Here is a 19192-nt window from a genome sequence, read left to right as displayed (position 1 = left end):
AATATTTGCAAATGAAGCAACTGACAAGGGATTAATCTCCAAAATATACAAACAGCTCATGCAGCTCAATATCAAAAAAAACACAAACAATGCAATCAATAAATGGGTATAAGATCTAAATATACATTTCTCCAAAGAATACATACAGGTGGCCAAAAAGCACATGAAAAGATGCTCAACATCACTATCAGAGAAATGCAAATCAAAACGACAATGAGGTATCACCTCACACCGGTCAGAATGGCCATCATCAAAAGGTCTACAAACAATAAATGCAGGAGAGGGTGTGGAGAAAAGGGAACCCTCTTATACTGTTGGTGGGAATATAAATTGGTAAAACCACTATGGGGAACAGTATGGAAGTTCCTTAAAAAACTAAAAATAGAGCTACCATATGATCCAGCAATCCCACTCCTGGGCATACATCTGGAGAAAACCATAATTCGAAAAGATACATGCACCCCAGTGTTTATTGCAGTACTATTTACAATAGCCAAGACATGGAAGCAACCTAAATGTCCATCAACAGAGGAATGGATAAAGAAGATGTGGTACATATATACAATGAGATATTACTCAGCCATTAAAAAGAACGAAATAATGCCCTTTGCAGCAACATGGATGGACCTAGAGATTATCACACTAAGTGAAGTAAGTCAGAGAGACAAATATCATATGATATCACTCATATGTGGAATCTAATTTAAAATGATATAAATGAACTGATTTACAAAAGAGAAACAGACTCACAGATTTCAAGAACAAACTTATGGTTACCAAAGGGGAACTGTGGAGGGGGAAGGGATAAATCAGGAGCTTGGCATGAACATACACACACTACTATATATAAGATAGATAACCAACTACTGTAGAGCATAGGACCTACTGTATAGCACAGGGAACTCTACTCAATATTCTGGGATAACGTATATGAGAAAAGAATTTGAAAAGAATGAATATATGTATATGTATATCTGAATCACTTTGCTGTACACCTGAAAGTAACACAACACTGTAAATCGACTATAATCCAATAAAATTTAAAAAACAAACAAAGAAATCACACACACACACACACACACACACACACTCTGAGGAAAATGTTTGACTCCTCATCCTCCTCTCTCTTCACCTGTCAAGACAGATGGGTCTTCATGGTAATATTAATAATAGCTAACATTTATTGAGTGTTTACTATATGCCAGGTATGGTTAAATGTATTAAGTGAATTGTCTCCTTCTCCTTATAAGAACCCTAGGAGATGAATACTACTGCTTATCCTCATTTTAGTGATAAGGCAACGGAGTGATGTGGGTAAAGTAACTTGCCCAAGGTCGCCCCACTATAAAGTGGTAAAGCCGGTGTTTGAATTCAGGTGGTGATTCCAGAGCCCTAGCTTTAAGTCTCTGTGTATACTGTATTCAGAGTTAGGGGAGGTGAATGATTGGGGAAGAGATTTTCAGTGGAGGAGGAGAGGGTTGATTTCTATAAACATTGATCACAATGTTCTCCTTGAGGCTGAGACTTAGGTACCATAATGCCAGGGGCATCATAAATTAATAAAATTGACTGTACGAGAGTCAGGCCTGTCATCTTCTCTGTAATGACTCCAGCTCCTAAAGGGAAGTTTAGAGGAGAGGGGAAAACAAAAGACCAGAACATTGACCATATCTTCCTGAGCCTTTCTGGGGCAGAGCCAGGTCCTGCCCCATCTAATCCTCTAATTGCATTGATCTTCAAATTCCCAAAGCCTCACCCATGCAGGAATGTGGTGGGGCAGACAAGTACATCATCCTTGCTTTTTAATTCCTTTTTTCGTCTTCTTATCACAAGTTCTTTGGTAATTTTCCGATTTCAAAGGAAATATTTGGAAGGATATCTGAGAACTGGATGCATTGTTTTACACCAAATGATTTCAACATGAGAATCCGCCCAATTGTACCTAATAAAAATACCCTTCCTGAGCTGGTACCAGGAGGTTTCATTAAAATAGCAGTTGATAGCAGAGCTGATTTGGCACCAAAGAAGAAAAAATCATAGGCATATCAGGCCTTTGGAATTCAAGAGTGCAGCTGAATCTAAGCCCTTTTTTGTGGTCTTAGGACCTTATTCTGAGTCTTGCCTCATCGGACACTGAGGAATGTATTATGCCAAACAGTGTTGAACTGTCAACTTGAGAGTAGTATTAGAGGTCTTTTCTCTCTCCATCCAGAAGCCATCATTGCCACAAGGGAATTGGAAGGAGGAAGGAATTATTCCCAGCTGGTAGAAGCACGGAAGGCTCCCTGGAGGAAATGGCATCTAAACTGGGCTTTGACTGTGGGTGAGACCTGGGCATCAAGGATGGGAGAGGGCATACCTGGAGGGGTAATTAGCACAAGTTAATAGGATGCAAGACCAGGGCTGTGGGTGAGCAAGGGACATACAGGGAATACTTACAAGTTCAGGCTGCCCGGGGTTAAAGGGCTGTGGAGGCCACGAGGGCAAAAATGGTCAAACCATCGTCATTGGCTTCTGCTATTTGGATATAAGTTTACTCATTAACCCAATGCATATGCTGAGGTCCCTTCCAGCTCTGATCATTCCTAATTCTAACTCCATCATTTTGATACAGCTGAAACCTTGGGTATTTTGTAAGGATGAGGGGCGTACTGAGAGCCATGAGCTGAAACCCTGGCAAGCAAAAGCCTCCTTAAATCACTCTAATTTGTGTTTCTCTAGTCTAATTCCAGTCCTTTGCGCACGGTGTTTCCCCTGACTGACGTCCTCTCGGCTTTCTCTACTCAACGTGGTTGGAGAGAAAGAGACTCAGCTCAGATATCGCCTCTTCTGTGTCTAAAGGTTGTCCTCTTCCTGGCCACCTGGCAGCTCTGAGCTCCAGGTTTCCTCTTCCGCTTTCCCATGACACTCTGTCCACCCCTTCAGCCCTGGCCACACTGTGCTGAGTTTACGTGTGCCAGTAACAACAGCAATGGTAACCGCGGGTGCCGTTTTCAGAGCTCTCAGGGCCAGCTGGGTTTTCCCTGCAACACTCCATCACTTCCTCAGATAGCCTGGAATTCATTACCAACAGGACCTTATCCTCGAGTGAAGAGCGTGGGCCCTGAAGCCAGGCTGCCGGGGTTTGCATCCTGGTCTGCCACTTACCCAGCTGAGTGAATCTGGGTAAGTTACCAGCCGCCCTGTGCCACAGTTTTTCTCATCTGAAATATGGGGACAACAATAACACCCATCTCACAAGTGTTATTAAAATTGCCATAAACTATCTGAGAAAACGGAGGCCCCCGAGGCTGTGGTGGAGGTTCAGTGAGTTGATGATATACATAACACACTTAGCGCTTGGCACAGAGGCGGGTTCTACGAAGGCATGTTTATTTTATTATGTTTACTTTTGCACTCAGAGTTTCCTATGTCTCGCAACTGTGTTGAATACAGGAGCAGATTTTCCCAAGGTTCCTCCCAGCTCTAGCATTTTCCAGTCCCAGCTGTCACTCAACGGCCTGAGGGGAGGGCAGGGCAGAACCCTTGGGAAGGCCCTGTTATCCCAGCACATCAGGGCAGCCCCCAGCCCAGGGGCAGAGCCTCCACGTCTGTGCTGGATACCCAGCACACAGATGTTTCAGGTTAAAGCCTGTGACTTAGAGAGCTATGGAAAAAGCATCCTTCAGAAGATTTTACTTTTTTATTTCCAGGACATGAATTAGGTCTTAAAAAAAACAGAAGAAAAAAGAAAAGAAAAAGAAAAGTAACTGATCTGTTTTGTGCTGGAGCTGTTCCGTATCTCCAAACACTTAATCCAGCCGCTCTCATTGTCTGGGATCAAAGCGCCTTCCCCACACGCCGGCTTTGTTCTACTTGGAGCAGAGGAATAGGCTGAAAGGAGAGCTCTTCCAGGCTTCCTGCCCCTCCCTCCCCATGAACTGTGAGAGAACAAAGAGATTTACAAGGCGAGGATCCCAACTACAAGGTGCTAATGATCAGAATCACATGCACGCAGGTCTGGACGAGTGTTCCCAAGTCAGAAAGCTTCCGGGAGGGGGAGGCACCGTTGGGAGGGACCCAGCGGAGCCAGGAACCCAGAGCACGCTGGATTTGCCTCTTGGAACGCGGCGCACTCCCAGGCAAAAGTGCGTCTCATCCAGGAAGAATGCCCGACCCCCGGGGTTGCTCACAGGGCCCTCAGCCCTATAGGAATCAGGAGGCTCCACCCGGCCCAGGTCCCCTCTTGCACAGCACCGGGAAGTTACTGTTTAGTCTGTGCAGACAGTGGGCAGAGGGTTTGCTCAGAATGACAGAGCACCGGCTCTGGAAGGAGACCTGTTTAGCATGAATCAGAACCACCTCCAGGGCTTGTCGAAATATAGATCGCTGGGCCCCAGGCTCAGAGTTTCCGATTCAGTAAGTCTGGGTAGAGCTTGAGAATTTGCATTTTAACAAGGTCCCAGATGCTGCTGGTTCAGGGACCATCCTTGGAGAGCCGCTGCTCTGTACAACTTACTCTTACAAAAATCATGCAGGGCCTGTTATGGCCTCTCATCTCAGCTTCTGGTTGTTTTTCCCCAAGGAGCAGGAGACACCATGAGCAATGGAGCTGAGTGAGCGGTCACTGCCCACGCTGGGCCTCTGTTCTCCCCGGTGCATGCCACACAGTCAGGTCAGGGTGGAAACCTCGCATCCTGCTCTAAAACCCTTGGTGTAAATCACCGAGATAACACGGGATAATGTTGTGAAAAGCAGAGGGGCAGCACTGTGGCAGGGCAGAGGGAGAGGACATCGCTCAAGCAGACTCTCTGGGTCCTAGAAACCCACGTAGTAGCTGGGTGACTGTGGCCAAGTTACTGCAACACCATGAGGCTCTGTCTCCTTCCTGGAGAATGAGGAATGTGATAGACTGCTCCTTGCTGAGTTGTTAGAGATTCTAGAACCCAAGTATCACCTCAGATCGGGCTCTGTGATAATGTGAGTTTAAAAGCCAACCTAACCTATGTAACCTGCCTCTCTCCCTTAAACTCTGTCCTTTCTGTGAGCTTAGCTTTTGCCTGCAACCCGTGGTGGTGGAAAGGATGCTTTGAACCCCAGAGAGCAAAATAGATGCTTTCCTGCCTGAAGTCCCAACAGAAACATGGACACCAGTACCTGTGTATCCCCTTAGCTGCCCCGCCCCCAGCGGCAGGGGCACATGGCATCTCTGTTTAACTTGGCCATGCCCGGGGATTCTGACATTCCGGGTCCAGCCTGCACTGCCAGGGAAGCTCCTGTTTCCGGGGAAAGACCCTTGCTGGGGAAAGGGTCTCATCACTTGGGCAGGTAAGAACTGAGGCTGATGGGATTTCAGAGGGATTCTTGCAAGACAGCCTCAGGAAGGAGATGTTAGCTCACACTGGCAGAACAAATGGATTCCCAAATATTTTCCATTTGAAACAGAAGAACTAAAAGTAAAATGTGGTGACTTTCCTCATCTAGTGAACATCCATAAAAGAGGCATCAGGCCTGACTACCCCAGGACTCTGCTCAGGGGAAGCCTCGAAAAGGAAGAACATCAGCTTGTGCTTTGCTGCAAGCACTTTTTGTCCACAGGCTGAGTGTCTGAACCTCTTGGTGAGCAAGTTAAGACCTTCTGTGTGGTCTCGAAAGAATCAAATCAATGACCAGATACCTCCAATGTCACAGAGCTGAAGCATCTGTGAGGGGCAAGGTGGCTCCTGGGCTGCCAGCTGGGCTCAAGTCCCCATAACCTTGAGCCAGGCACACACAGCAGACCGGGGCCCCACTGCTCAGAGAATCGAAGGAGAGGCTGCAGGTCAAGGCTGAAATCGGGGAGGCCAATAGTGCACCAGCCTCAGGAGTGAGAACTGTATAAAAAAACTGTAAAAAAAGGCGTGACCTGCTCAAATCACTTTTCCAAATATCAGTAGAATAAATGGTATTTCCACGAAAATACGTGGTCAGGGCAAGGTGTCTCCAGCCAGCCTAGGTGGTCCTTCCTTTGGTGAATCCACCCAAGTGCTGTTTCAGGTCCTCGGCCCTCAGGTTTTGACAGCATCTTGAAAGCGAGGCCCATCTCACTGGGCCAAACTCCCACCTTTTAGGCTCAGAGAAGCTGATAGACAAAGGGCCAATCTATTCATAACCCTCCAGAAGCACAATTGCCACATAAGCCGACGTTTTTCTCTGCAAGACCGGTCTGTTCTGTCCCTATCCTCCACATGTTATCCTGTCCCAGGGTAAAAGGTCCCCTGCTAAGCCTCAAATCAGAGCAGGGGCCAAGCTCAGGGTCCACAGTAGGTGAAGGTCAACTCAGAGGACCAAGTACACTCGTGGGTCAGAGCTCCTCAGACTCCAGCTCAGGCTGCTTGGCTGATGTGATAAACTGAAGAGTAGCCCCCAAAGACATCCAGGTCCTTATCCCTGGAACCTTGTGTTACCTTAAATGCCAAAGGTGGGGGAGGGGGAGGGAGAGGGTTGCAGGTGTGATTAAATTAAAGTTCTCCATACAGGGAGATTGTCTTGGATTATCCAGGTGGGCCCTAAATGTAATCACAATGTCCTTATAAGAGGAAGTCAGAGGAGATTTGATGGCAGAGCAGAAGATAAAGGTGATGTAATGACTGAAGCAAGATGCTTCACTGCTGGCTTGAAGATGCTGACAGAAGGGGCCAGGAGCCAAGGAATGCAAGGAACAGAGCTCTAGAAGCTGGAAAAATGTAGGATTCCCCTGAAGCCTCCAAAGGGAGCGTGGCCCTGCTGACACTTTGATTTCAGCTCAGGGAAACTGATTTTGGACCTGTGACTTTCTGAATTCTGAGAGAATACAGGTGTGTTGTTTCAGCCACTAAATGTGTAGTGATTTGTTACAGTAGCCACAGGAAACAAATACAACTGGGCACTGCCTCACTGAACTGTACTCTTCCCTGCTCCCTATGGAATTACCTGTATCCTGCTGTGGGCACCGTCTTTCCCAGCGAGGCACCCACAACACACTGGTCTTCATGTACCTCAGTCCTGCCCACAGGTGATAACCCCCAGGTCACTTCAAAGGAGGTTGAGGTTTTCCCAAACACTGTAATTGTGCCTCCTTGGCCACTCTTGGTTCATCTCTTCGAGAACTAAAAACGTTCTAGCCAATAAGGGACAGTCACAAAGAACCATCTGGGGATCAGAACACAGGACCAGTTTTGTCACTGGCACAGGTGGGAATGGAGAAGGCGGTGGGTTTCCCACCTCCCACCCAGATATCAGCTTTTCCCCCAGTCACATCTGGAGAAGCAGGAGAATGGGAGGAACCCCCCTAGAAATGGATGGAGCCCCTCATCATCTCAGCAACCTGAGATGGTTAGCCCCTCTTTCCCGGGGAAAGGGATGAAGAGAAAGGCAGAAGTGTTTGTTTCAGTGCTGACCCTTCTGCGGAAGGAGAAGCAGAAGTTCCTTCATGGACACATGAAGAACAGTTGTGCCAACTAGTCTCAGGTGGCCAACTTCACCGATTCTGTGCAGCATTTACTAATTTGCTTTTCCAAAGGCAACCTATTCTTCCCTCTTTTCCAAAATTCATGGAGGCCTGCTTGCAAATCACTCCCATGTACCACCTATAAAAACAGTCATTCTTAATCAGCACGTCTAGTCAAAGCATCTCAGCGTCTTTGAACATCACCTGAGCTGCACGGGACATTTCACAGACAGTAAAAGAAGCCCAAGAAACCCCTACAGAACACTGGCAGAAGACCTCAGGCTTCCTAAAAGGCAAGCAAATACCCATGTACCTGGGTAGGGCAAAAGAAAAAAAGAAAAAATAGAGACAGAAGAATAGGGACAGGACCTGCACCCCTGGGAGGGAGCTGTGAAGGAGGAAAAGTTTCCACACACTAGGAGCCCCTTCACCGGTGAAGACAGGGGGACGGAGCGGGGAAGCTTTGGAGCCACGGAGGAGAGCGCAGCAACAGGGGTGCGGAGGGCAAAGGGGAGAGATCCTTGCACAGAGGATGGGTGCCGACCAGCACTCACCAGCCTGAGAGGCTTGTCTGCTCACCCGCCAGGGCAGGCGGGGGCTGGGAGCTGAGGCTCGGGCTTCGGAGGTCGGATCGCAGGGAGAGGACTGGGGTTGGCGGCGTGAACACAGCCTGAAGGGGGCTAGTGCGCCACAGCTAGCCGGGAGGGAGTCTGGGAAAAAGCCTGGACCTGATGAAGAGGCAAGAGGCCACTGTTTCAGGGTGCGCGAGGAGAGGGGATTCAGAGCACCGCCTAAACGAGCTCCAGAGACCGGCGCAAGCCGCGGCTATCAGCGCGGACACCAGAGTTGGGCATGAAACACTAACACTGCTGCTGCAGCCACCAAGAAGCCTGTGTGCAAGCACAGATCACTACTCACACATCCCCCGCCCCGGGAGCCTGTGCAGCCCGCCACTACCAGGGTCCTGAGATCCAGGGACAACTTCACTGGGAGAAGAGACGGCGCGCCTCAGGCTGCTGCAATGTCACGCCAGCCTCTGCAGCACAGGCTCGCCCCGCATTCCAACTGTGACTACCGTACCCCTCCCTCCCCCCGGCCTGAGAGAGCAGGAGAGCCCTAATCAGCTGCTGCTTTAACCCCCTCCTGTCTGGGCGGGAACAGACGCCCTCAGGCGACCTACACGCAGAGGCAGGGCAAAAACCAAAGCTGAACCCTAGGAGCTGTGCGAACAAAGAAGAGAAAGGGAAATTTCTCCGTGCAGCCTGAGAAGCAGCAGATTAAATCCCCACAATCAACTTGATGTATCCTGCATGTGTGGAATACCAGAATAGACAACGAATGTTCCCAAAATTGAGGCAGTGGACTTTGGGAGCAACTGTAGACTTGGGGTTTGCTGTCAACAAGTGATATGTTTCAGATTTTTATGTTTATCTTAGTTAGTTTTTAGTGCTTGTTATCATTAGTGGATTTATTGGTTTGGTTGCTTTCTTCTTTTTAATTTATTCTATTCTATTCTATTCTATTCTATTCTATTCTATTCTATTCTATTCTATTCTATTCTATTCTATTCTACTCTATTCTATTCCTTTTCTTCTGAGCCGTGTGGCTGACAGGGTCTTGGTGCTCTGGCCAGGTGTCAGGCCTGAGCCTCTGATGTGGGAGTGCCGAGCCCAAGAGAGTGGACCACCAGAGACCTCCCGTCCCCATTTAATATCAGTTGGCGAGAGCTCTCCCAGAGATCTCCGTCTCAACACTAAGACCCAGCTCTACCCAGCAGCCAGCAAGCTCCAGTGCTGGACGCCCCATGTCAAACAACTAGCAAGACAGAAACACAACACCACCCATTAGCAGAGGGGCTGCCTAAAATCATACTAATTTCACAGACACCCCAAAACACACCACCGGATGTGGCCCTGCCCAACAGAAAGACAAGATCCAGTTCCACCCACCAGAACACAGGCACCAGTCCCCTCCACCAGGAAGCCTACACAAGCCACTAAACCAACATCACCCACTGGGGGCAGACCACACCAAAAACAATGGTAACTATGAACCTGCAGCCTGCGAAAAGGAGACCCCAAACACAGTAAGTTAAACAAAGTAAGAAGACAGAGGAATATGCAGCAGATGAAGGAGCAAGGTAAAAACCCACCAGACCAAACAAATGAAGAGGAAACAGGCAGTCTACTCGAAAAAGAATTCAGAGTAATGATAGTAAAGATGATCCAAAATCTTGGAAATAGAATGGAGAAAATACAAGAAACTTTTAACAAGGACCTAGAAGAACTAAAGAGCAAACAGAGAATGATGAACAACACAATAAATGAAATGAAAAATTCTCTAGAAAAAATCAATAGCAGAATAACTAAGGCAGAAGAAGGGATAAGTGACCTGGAAGATGAAATAGTGGAAATAACTGCTGCAGAGCAGAATAAAGAAAAAAGAATGAAAAGAATTGAGGACAGTCTCACAGACCTCTGGGACAACATTAAACGCACCAAAATTCGAATTATAGGGGTCCCAGAAAAAGAAAAGGAAAAGAAAGGGTCTGAGAAAATATTTGAAGAGATTACAGTTGAAAACTTCCCTAACATGGGAAAGGAAATAGTCAATCCAGTCCAGGAAGAGCAGAGAATCCCATACAGGATTAATCCAAAGAGAAACATGCCAAGACACATATTAATCAAACTATCAAAACTTAAATACAAAGAAAAAATATTAAAAGCAGCAAGAGAAAAGCAACAAATAACACACAAGAGAATCCCCATAAGGTTAACAGCTGGTCTTTCAGCAGAAACTCTGCAAGCCAGAATGAGTGGCAGGACACATTTAAAGTGATGAAAGGGAAAAACCTACAACCAAGATTACTCTACCCAGTAAGGATCTCATTCAGATTCTGTAGAGAAATTAAAACCTTTACAGACAAGCAAAAGTTAAGAGAATTCAGCACCACCAAACCAGCTTTACAACAAATGCTAAAGGAACTTCTCCAGGCAGGAAACACAAGAGAAGGAAAAGACCTACAATAACAAACCCAAAACAATTAAGAAAATGGTAATAGGAATATACATATCAATAATTACCTTAAACGTAAATGGATTAAATGCTCCAGCCAAAAGACACAGACTGGATGAATGGATACAAAACAAGACCCGTATATATGCTGTCTACAAGAGACCCACTTCAGACCTAGGGACACATACAGACTGAAAGTGAGAGGATGGAAAAAGTTATTCCATGCGAATGGAAATCTAAAGAAAGCTGGAGTAGCAATTCTTATATCAGACAAAATAGACTTTAAAATAAAGACTATTACGAGACAAAGAAGGACACTACATAATGATCAAGGGATCAATCCAGAGGAAGATATAACAATTGTAAATATTTACGCATCCAACATAGGAGCACCTCAACACATAAGGCAAATGTTAACGGCCATAAAATGGAAAATCGACAGTAACCCAACAATAGTAGGGGACTTTAACACTCCACTTTCACCAATGGACAGATCATCCTAAATGAAAATAAATAAGGAAACACAAGCTTTAAATGACGTATTAGACAAGATGGACTTAACTGATATTTATAGGACAGTCCATCCAAAAACAACAGAATACACTTTCTTCTCAAGTGCTCATGGAACATTCTCCAGGATAGATCGTATCTTGGGTCACAAATCAAGCCTTGGTAGATTTAAGAAAATTGATATTGTATCAAGTAACTTTTCCAACCACAACACTATGAGAAGTAGATATCAATTACAGGAGAAAAACTGTAAAAAATACAAACCCATGGAGGCTAAACAATACACTACTAAACAACCAAGAGATCACTGAAGAAATCAAAGAGGAACTCAAAAAATACCTAGAAACAAATGACAATGAACACACGATGACCCAAAACCTATGGGATACAGCAAAAGCAGTTCTAAAGGGGAAGTTTATAGCAATACAATCCTACCTCAAGAAACAAGATACATCTCAAATAAACAACCTAACCTTACACCTAAAGGAATTAGAGAAAGAAGAACAAACCACCCCACCCCCTGCCAAAGTTAGCAGAAGGAAAGAAATCATAAAGATCAGATCAGAAATAAATGATAAAGAAATGAAGGAAATGATAGTTAAGATCAATAAAACTAAAAGCTGATTCTTTGAGGAGATACACAAAACTGATAAACCATCAGCCAGACTCATCAAGAAAAAAACGGAGAAGACTCAAATCAACAGAATTAGAAATGAAAAAGGAGAACAACTGACACTGCAGAAATACAAAGGATCATGAGAGATTACTACAAGCAGCTACATGCCAATAAAATGGACAACCCGGAAAAAATGCACAAATTCTTAGAAAAGCACAGCCAAGACTGAACCAGGAAGAAATAGAAAATATGAACAGACCAATCACAAGCACTGAAATTGAAACCGTGATTAAAAATCTTCCAACAAACAAAATCCCAGGACTAGATAGCTTCACAGGTGAATTCTATCAAACATTTAGAGAAGAGCTAACACCTATCCTTTGCAAACTCTTCCAAAATATAGCCGAGGAAGGAACACTTCCAAACTCATTCTGCGAGGCCATCATCACCCTGATACCAAAACCAGACAAAGATGTCACAAAGAAAGAAAACTACAGGCCAATATCACTGATGAACACAGATGCAAAAATCCTCAACAAAAGACTAGCAAACAGAATCCAACAGCACATTAAAAGGATCATACACCACGATCAAGTGGGGTTTATCCCAGGAGTGCAAGGATTCTTCAATATACGCAAATCAATCAATGTGATACACCATATTAACAAATTGAAAGATAAAAACCATATGATCATCTCAATAGATGCAGAAAAAGCTTTTGACAAAATTCAACACCCATTTATGATAAAAACTCTAGAGAATGTAGGCATAGAGGGAACCTACCTCAACATAATAAAGCCTATATATGACAAACCCACAGCCAACATCTTTCTCAATCGTGAAAAATTGAAACCATTTCCTCTAAGATCAGGAACAAGACAAGGTTGCCCACTCTCACCACTATTATTCAACATAGTTTTGGAAGTTTTAGCCATGACAATCAGGGTAGAAAAAGCAATAAAAGGAATCCAAATAGGAAAAGAAGAAGTAAAACTGTCACTGTTTGCAGATAACATGGTACTATACATAGAGAATCCTAAAGATGCTACCAGGAAACTACTAGAGCTAATCAATGAATTCGGTAAAGTAGCAGGATACAAAATTAATGCACAGAAATCTCTTGCACTCCTATACACTAATGATGAAAAATCTGAAAGAGAAATTAAGGAAACACTCCCATTTACCACTGCAACAAAAAGAATAAACTACCTAGGAGTAAACCCAGCTAAGGAGACAAAAGACCTGTATGCAGAAAACTTAAGACACTGATGAAAGACATTAAAGACGATACAAACAGATGGAGAAATACACCATGTTCTTGGATTGGAAGAATCAACATTGTGAAAATGAATATACTACCCAAAGCAACCCACAGATTCAATGCAATCCCTATCAAACTACCAATGGCATTTTTCACAGAACTAGAACAAAAAATTTCACCATGTGTATGGAAACACAAAAGACCCCAAATAACCAAAGCAATCTTGAGAAAGAAAAATGAAGCTGGAGGAATCAGGCTCCTGGACTTCAGACTATACTACAAAGCTACAGTAATCAAGACAGTATGGTACTGGCACAAAAACAGAAATATAGATCAATGGAACAGGATAGAAAGCCAAGAGATATACCCACACACATATGGTCACCTTATCTTTGATAAAGGAGGCAAGAATATACAATGGAGAAAAGACAGCCTCTTCAATAAGTGCTGCTGGGAAAACTGGACAGCTACATGTAAAAGAATGAAACTAGAACACTCCCTAACACCATACACAAAAATAAACTCAAAATGGATTAAAGACCTAAATGTAAGGTCAGACACTATAAAACTCTTAGAGGAAAACACAGGCAGAACCCTCTACGACATAAATCACAGCAAGATCCTTTTTGACCCATCTCCTAGAGAAATGGAAAAAAAAATAAAAATAAACAAATGGCACCTAATGAAACTTAAAAGCTTTTGCACAGCAAAGGAAACCATAAGCAAGACGAAAAGACAACCCTCAGAATGGGAGAAAATATTTGCAAATGAAGCAACAGACAAAGGAATAATCTCCAAAATATACAAGCAGCTCATGCAGTTCAGTATCAAAAAAAACCAAACAACCTAATCCAAAAATGGGCAGAAAACCTAAACAGACATTTCTCCAAAGAAGATATACAGATTGCCAACAGACACATGAAAGGTTGCTCAACATCACTAATCATTAGAGAAATGCAAGTCAAAACCACAATGAGGTATGACCTCACACTGGTCAGAATGGCCATCATCAAAAAATCTACAAACAATGAATGCTGGAGAGGGTGTGGAGAAAAGGGAACCCTCTTGCACTGTTGGTGGGAATGTAAATTGATACAGCCACTATGGAGAACAGTATGGAGGTTCCTTAAAAAACTAAAAATAGAACTACCATGCGACACAGTAATCCCACTACTGGGCATATACCCTGAGAAAACCAGAATTCAAAATGAGTCATGTACCACAATGTTCACTGCAGCACTATTTACAATAGCCAGGACATGGAAGCAACCTAAGTGTCCATCGACAGATGAATGGATAAAGAAGATGTGGCACATATATACAATGGAATATTACTCAGCCATAAAAAGAAACGAAATTGAGTTATTTGTAGTGAGGTGGATGGACCTAAAGTCTGTCATACAGAGTGAAGTAAGTCAGAAAGAGAAAAACAAATACCGTATGCTAACACATATATATGGAATCTAAAAAAAAAAAAAAAACGGTTCTGATGAACCTAGGGGCAGGACAGGAATAAAGATGCAGATGCAGAGAATGGACTTGAGGACATGGGGAGGGGGAAGGGTAAGCTGGGATGAAGTGAGAGCGTAGCACTGGCATATATACACTACCAAATGTAAAAGAGATGGCTAGTGGGAAGCAGCCGCATAGCACGGGGAGATCAGCTCGGTGCTTTGTGACCACCTAGAGGGGTGGGATAGGGAGGGTGGGAGGGAGGCGCAAGAGGGAGGGGATATGTGGATATATGTATACATATAGCTGATTCACTTTGTCATACAGCAGAAACTAACACAACATTGTGAAGCAATTATAGTCCAATAAAGATGTTTAAAAAAAAAGAAGAATCCCAAGCTACATCCTAGAGCATCTGAATCAGAATTTCTAAGGATTAAAAAATCCAGGCTGCAGGATTCTTTTAACTCTTCTGGTTGTACCAATGTAGAGTCGAGAGTGAGAACCACTGGCTTAGCCCAACCCAGGGAGAGGGGAAGGGGCAGAGATGGCTTCCCAGAAGCCAATCTGAGCTTGGTCTAGATGGCAATGCACGTTCTAGCAATGGAACACAAGTGTGTGGCTAGGTAGAGAATTTGCTCTCAAACATGGTCACACCATGAAATCACCTGAAAATCTGTAGTGAATGCAGCCTCCTGGTACCTCCCTCAGAGATGGCCTGAGTGCTAGGATAATGGAAAGTTCCCCAAGTATGCAACCAAAGTGGGAAGCAACTGCCATGGGCAGAAGGGCATGAACTCATCAGGGTGATTGTTTGAATATGATAGAAGTCAACTTTGGTAATGTCAACAAAGAAGGAATTTACTGGAAGATGTGAATCAGCTCACAGTTGTTGGGAAGGCTGGAGAGAGGGCTCAAACAGTGGGCAGGGATGAGGTAGGCTGGTCCACAGAAGCCACAGACCAACCACGTCCCAGAGTCTGGTGGGAAGGTCTCTGGTCTACCACAAACACTACTGACCCACCAACACTGGATGCTGGCACACTGGCCACCAGGCACCAAGGACCCTGCAGTTGGTCCTAAACTGTCACCTTGTTCTTTGTCACTCATCCCAGATGCAACATCCCACACTGGAGCCTCTGGGTGACCCTGCTCAGGCCACTTCCTAACAGTCAAGATACCGACTGACTGTCAAGTGGAGAGAACCACCTGCCTCCTTGGGGTTCCCAAAGTAGAAAGCAAAGCTCTGCCTGCCACCCACCTGTCTCAGGGCCCCTCTACATTAGAATGGGTATTGTGATGCTGGGAAGCCAAAAATGACCTATGTCTATTGTGAGTGTAAATTATCAGGTCAGATCATGGGCAAGGAACTCCAAACCTTCAGTGTGATGGTGAGTAGCTGGAAAGGGACAGGACGGGGAAGGTCCAAGTACAGAAGACTGGAACCGGCACATGAAGCAGTCTGGGTCCTTCTGCATCACGCAGCAGCAGGAGAGAAAGGCAGGGGCTACACATTCCAGAAGAGGTCAGAGGAGCTTTCACCAGCTGCTTCCCTCTTCCCCTCGCCCTTTATCATCATGGCTGCCATTTACTGAGCACTTACTATGGGTGGGCCCAGGGCCAGTGCAGAGCACCATCTCTCCCCTTAGTGGGCTTTATTTTTCCTTGTAATATTTATCACTTCTACCATACTACTTAATTCAGTCACCTATGTTGTGTATTATCCTTTTCCCTTCACCACTAAAATGTAAACTGCAAGAGTGTAGGGATTTTTGTCCTTTTTTGCTCAAGCTCTCTTCCCAGGCAGATGAGAGGACCTGGCACATAGTAGGTGTTTGGTAAGTCCCTGTAGAGCGAACAGATTTCTCGTCTGGGCAGATGAAGATGCTGCCTGTTGTATATATGACTAGTGGGGACACCAGGAAAGGGAAGATCCAGAATTCAAAGTCAGGCCTGTTGGGATTCAGAGCCCATGACTTTTGCCTTCCCAAAAGGCTGTGGGTTGGAAGAGAGAGAGTTTCCTTAAGGAAGATGTATAAGGCATAAAACAAAGAGTCAGAGGTGAGAGGACAAATCAGTAAGTCTAGGAAAAGCCACAGTTCAGACAAAAAGTCCCTAGGGCTGGAAACAGGTTCAGGGTTGAGGGAGCTAGGGCAGGCCTAGAATCAGTGGGGTGAGGGATGAGAACAGGGGTGGGGATGGCAGAAAGGGGACAGGGCCTTGGGCAACTGCCTGCGACCCACCCTCATGGACCAGGTGGAGGGGGCTGCCTGGAAGTATTCAAGACATGACAGACAAGAGCTCTATGGCCTTGGCCATGACACTGAATCACAGACTATAAGATCTGATGAGCTTTTACTTTACATTCCTATTTTAAACTACAGGGATTTTTACATTTTCTGAATAAGGGTAACAATAACTTCACAGGCCTTTGGTGAGAATCAAATGGAATTCTGTGTGTGAATTATTTATATTATTATATTAATTACATATTTTATATAAAATTTTTATATATTAAACTAATTATGTAAAATTATATTGACTCTATGGAGTCAAGTTTTGTCTGTCATAGACTCTATGACACATATAAGGGTCATTCTATTATGAGGGAGCACATAACAGCCCTCTGCCATAGCCGTTATTGTGCCCATTTTACAGATGAGAAAACTGACTTTTAGAAAGGTAGAGGAACTTGTGCAAGGTCACACAGCTGACAGACGGTTGAGCCGGGACAGAACCTATGCAGTCTGACCTGACAGTCTGTCCCCCAACCGCCTCGTGCCACTGCAGTGAATGTGTGTGTAGGGTCACTACAAGGTCATTATAGGTCCCTTGGAAGCTGACGGTGTGGATCACTGTCGCTGTCTGCTGTGCCTTCATCCGGGACCGTGCCATCCCCAGGCTTCAGCTACTGAGACCCGTGTCGTCCCAATTCAGGAGACATTATTGGGAGCCACAGCTCAGCATTGAGGCTAACTGCCTCCAAATCAGTATGTTCCATTATGAGATCAGCCAACAAGCCGCAGGCAGCCAGGTGGCTATGAGGACATGCTCAGCCCATTTCCAACGCCTGTGATGTGAGGGGGACACAGTTCAGATGGAACCCCAGGGCCTGCTCTGAGCCCAAGTCTTGTCCACCAAAGCTGACGTTTTCTGGTGAAGCGTTACTGGCAGCCTGTTACTGACACTTAGGAGCAGTTTAAATACCGTGGGTTCCTTGGAGAGAGAAACTCGGAACATGCCCAACCATGTCTTAGTCCAGTTTTCTACATTCACCCATGTAGTAAACACTTATCGAGCATCTACTGCTCTATACTGTACTGATTCCTGGGGTTGGAAGAATGAAGACGGTAGCTCCCCTCCACGCCTTCTGAAACCTCACAGTCTAGCATGAAAGAGACGTGCCACAAGGGACACAGCCCATTCTAGACATGAGGATCTGGTGCTGGGCCCGGAGAAGAGGTGGTTAAATTGGCCTGGAGGGACTGAGAAGGGTTCGGGGAAACACTGATGGTTCTATGGAACCGCTAAGATCTGCCAAGCAGAGAGGGGCCCTATCAAGTAGAGGGAGCAGGTTACTACGTATACAAAGACTTAATGGTACTAATGAACAAGCACATCCACGGGGCTAGAACACTGGGGATATGGAGAGGATGGGTGGGATGTCGGACTTGCCGTCCTAAAGGCGAGAGACAGAACTGCAGTTCCAGGCACAGCCCTATTGGGATGGAGATTGTAGGTCAAGCGACTCCAGCAAAATTTCAGATGGGCTGAGTCTCCAACCTTCCTTCCCTGGCTTGCCTCAAACTCTTTAACCTGAACTCTAAAATGTGTCACGGCAATGCTCCCATGTTAATGATCCGACGTCAAGTCATCTCATTCATATGCAAACGCTCTGATACAGACGCTATATGAAATGAATTCAGATGGAATATGCCAACATCCTTTTTTTGTTAAATCCTTCCAGAGAGTTATGATATTGCTGCATAAGCTAATGAGAGGAATGGAAGAGCAAACGCCGCTCCCGAAACCTGTCAGCAGTATAACTATTTAGATGGGTATTAAAGCCAGACACTGTCGTATAATTTGAGGGTATGGTTGAAGACATCTTAAGAATATTTTGTTTCTGACAATTGAATCATAATTTTAATAGACATCTCCAAAGAGAGAAGTGGCGGTAGCAGCCATGTAACGTTTATTTAGGAGCTGATGAAGGTCTCTGATTCAAAGTGCTGGCTGAAATGACAGTACCCGGCTCTTAGAATGTCAGCCCTGCCAAAGGGCTTGCGTTTTATTATAACAGTAAGTGCCAAAAAAAAATATCAACTTGGTGCCCAGCACTATGCAAAGTGCTATACATTAATTTTCTATTTAATCCTCACTGCAGCTTTGTGAGGTAACAACTTTTATCACCCTCATTTTATGGATGGGTAAACAGAGGCACAGAGACGGCAAGTAACTTGCCCAAGGTCACACAGCTCGTGAGTGGAGGAGTCAAGATTCCAACCTGGTTTGAGTCTCACTTACTGGCCTATTCTCCCTGTGGGCAATGAATTCTACTGCTTTATTCTTTTTTTTTTTTTTTAATTTTTATTGGAGTATAGTTGCTTTACCAATGTTGTGTTAGTTTCTACTGTACAGCAGAGTGAATCAGCTATACGTATACATATATCCCCTCTTTTTTGGATTTCCTTCCCATTTAGGGCACCACAGACCACTGAGTAGAGTTGCCTGAGCTATACAGTAGGTTCTCATTAGTTATCTATTTTTTTAATTTAATTTTATTTACTTATTATTTTTGGTTGTGTTGGGTCTTCGCTGCTGTGCGCAGGCCCTCTCTAGATGCGGTGAGCGGGGACTACTCTTCGTTGCAGTGCGACTACTCTTCGCT

Source organism: Eschrichtius robustus, chromosome 19, assembly GCF_028021215.1.
Source record: "Eschrichtius robustus isolate mEscRob2 chromosome 19, mEscRob2.pri, whole genome shotgun sequence".
In the NCBI taxonomy this organism is placed as follows: Eukaryota; Metazoa; Chordata; class Mammalia; order Artiodactyla; family Eschrichtiidae; genus Eschrichtius; species Eschrichtius robustus.
This window is presented reverse-complemented; position numbering follows the sequence as displayed.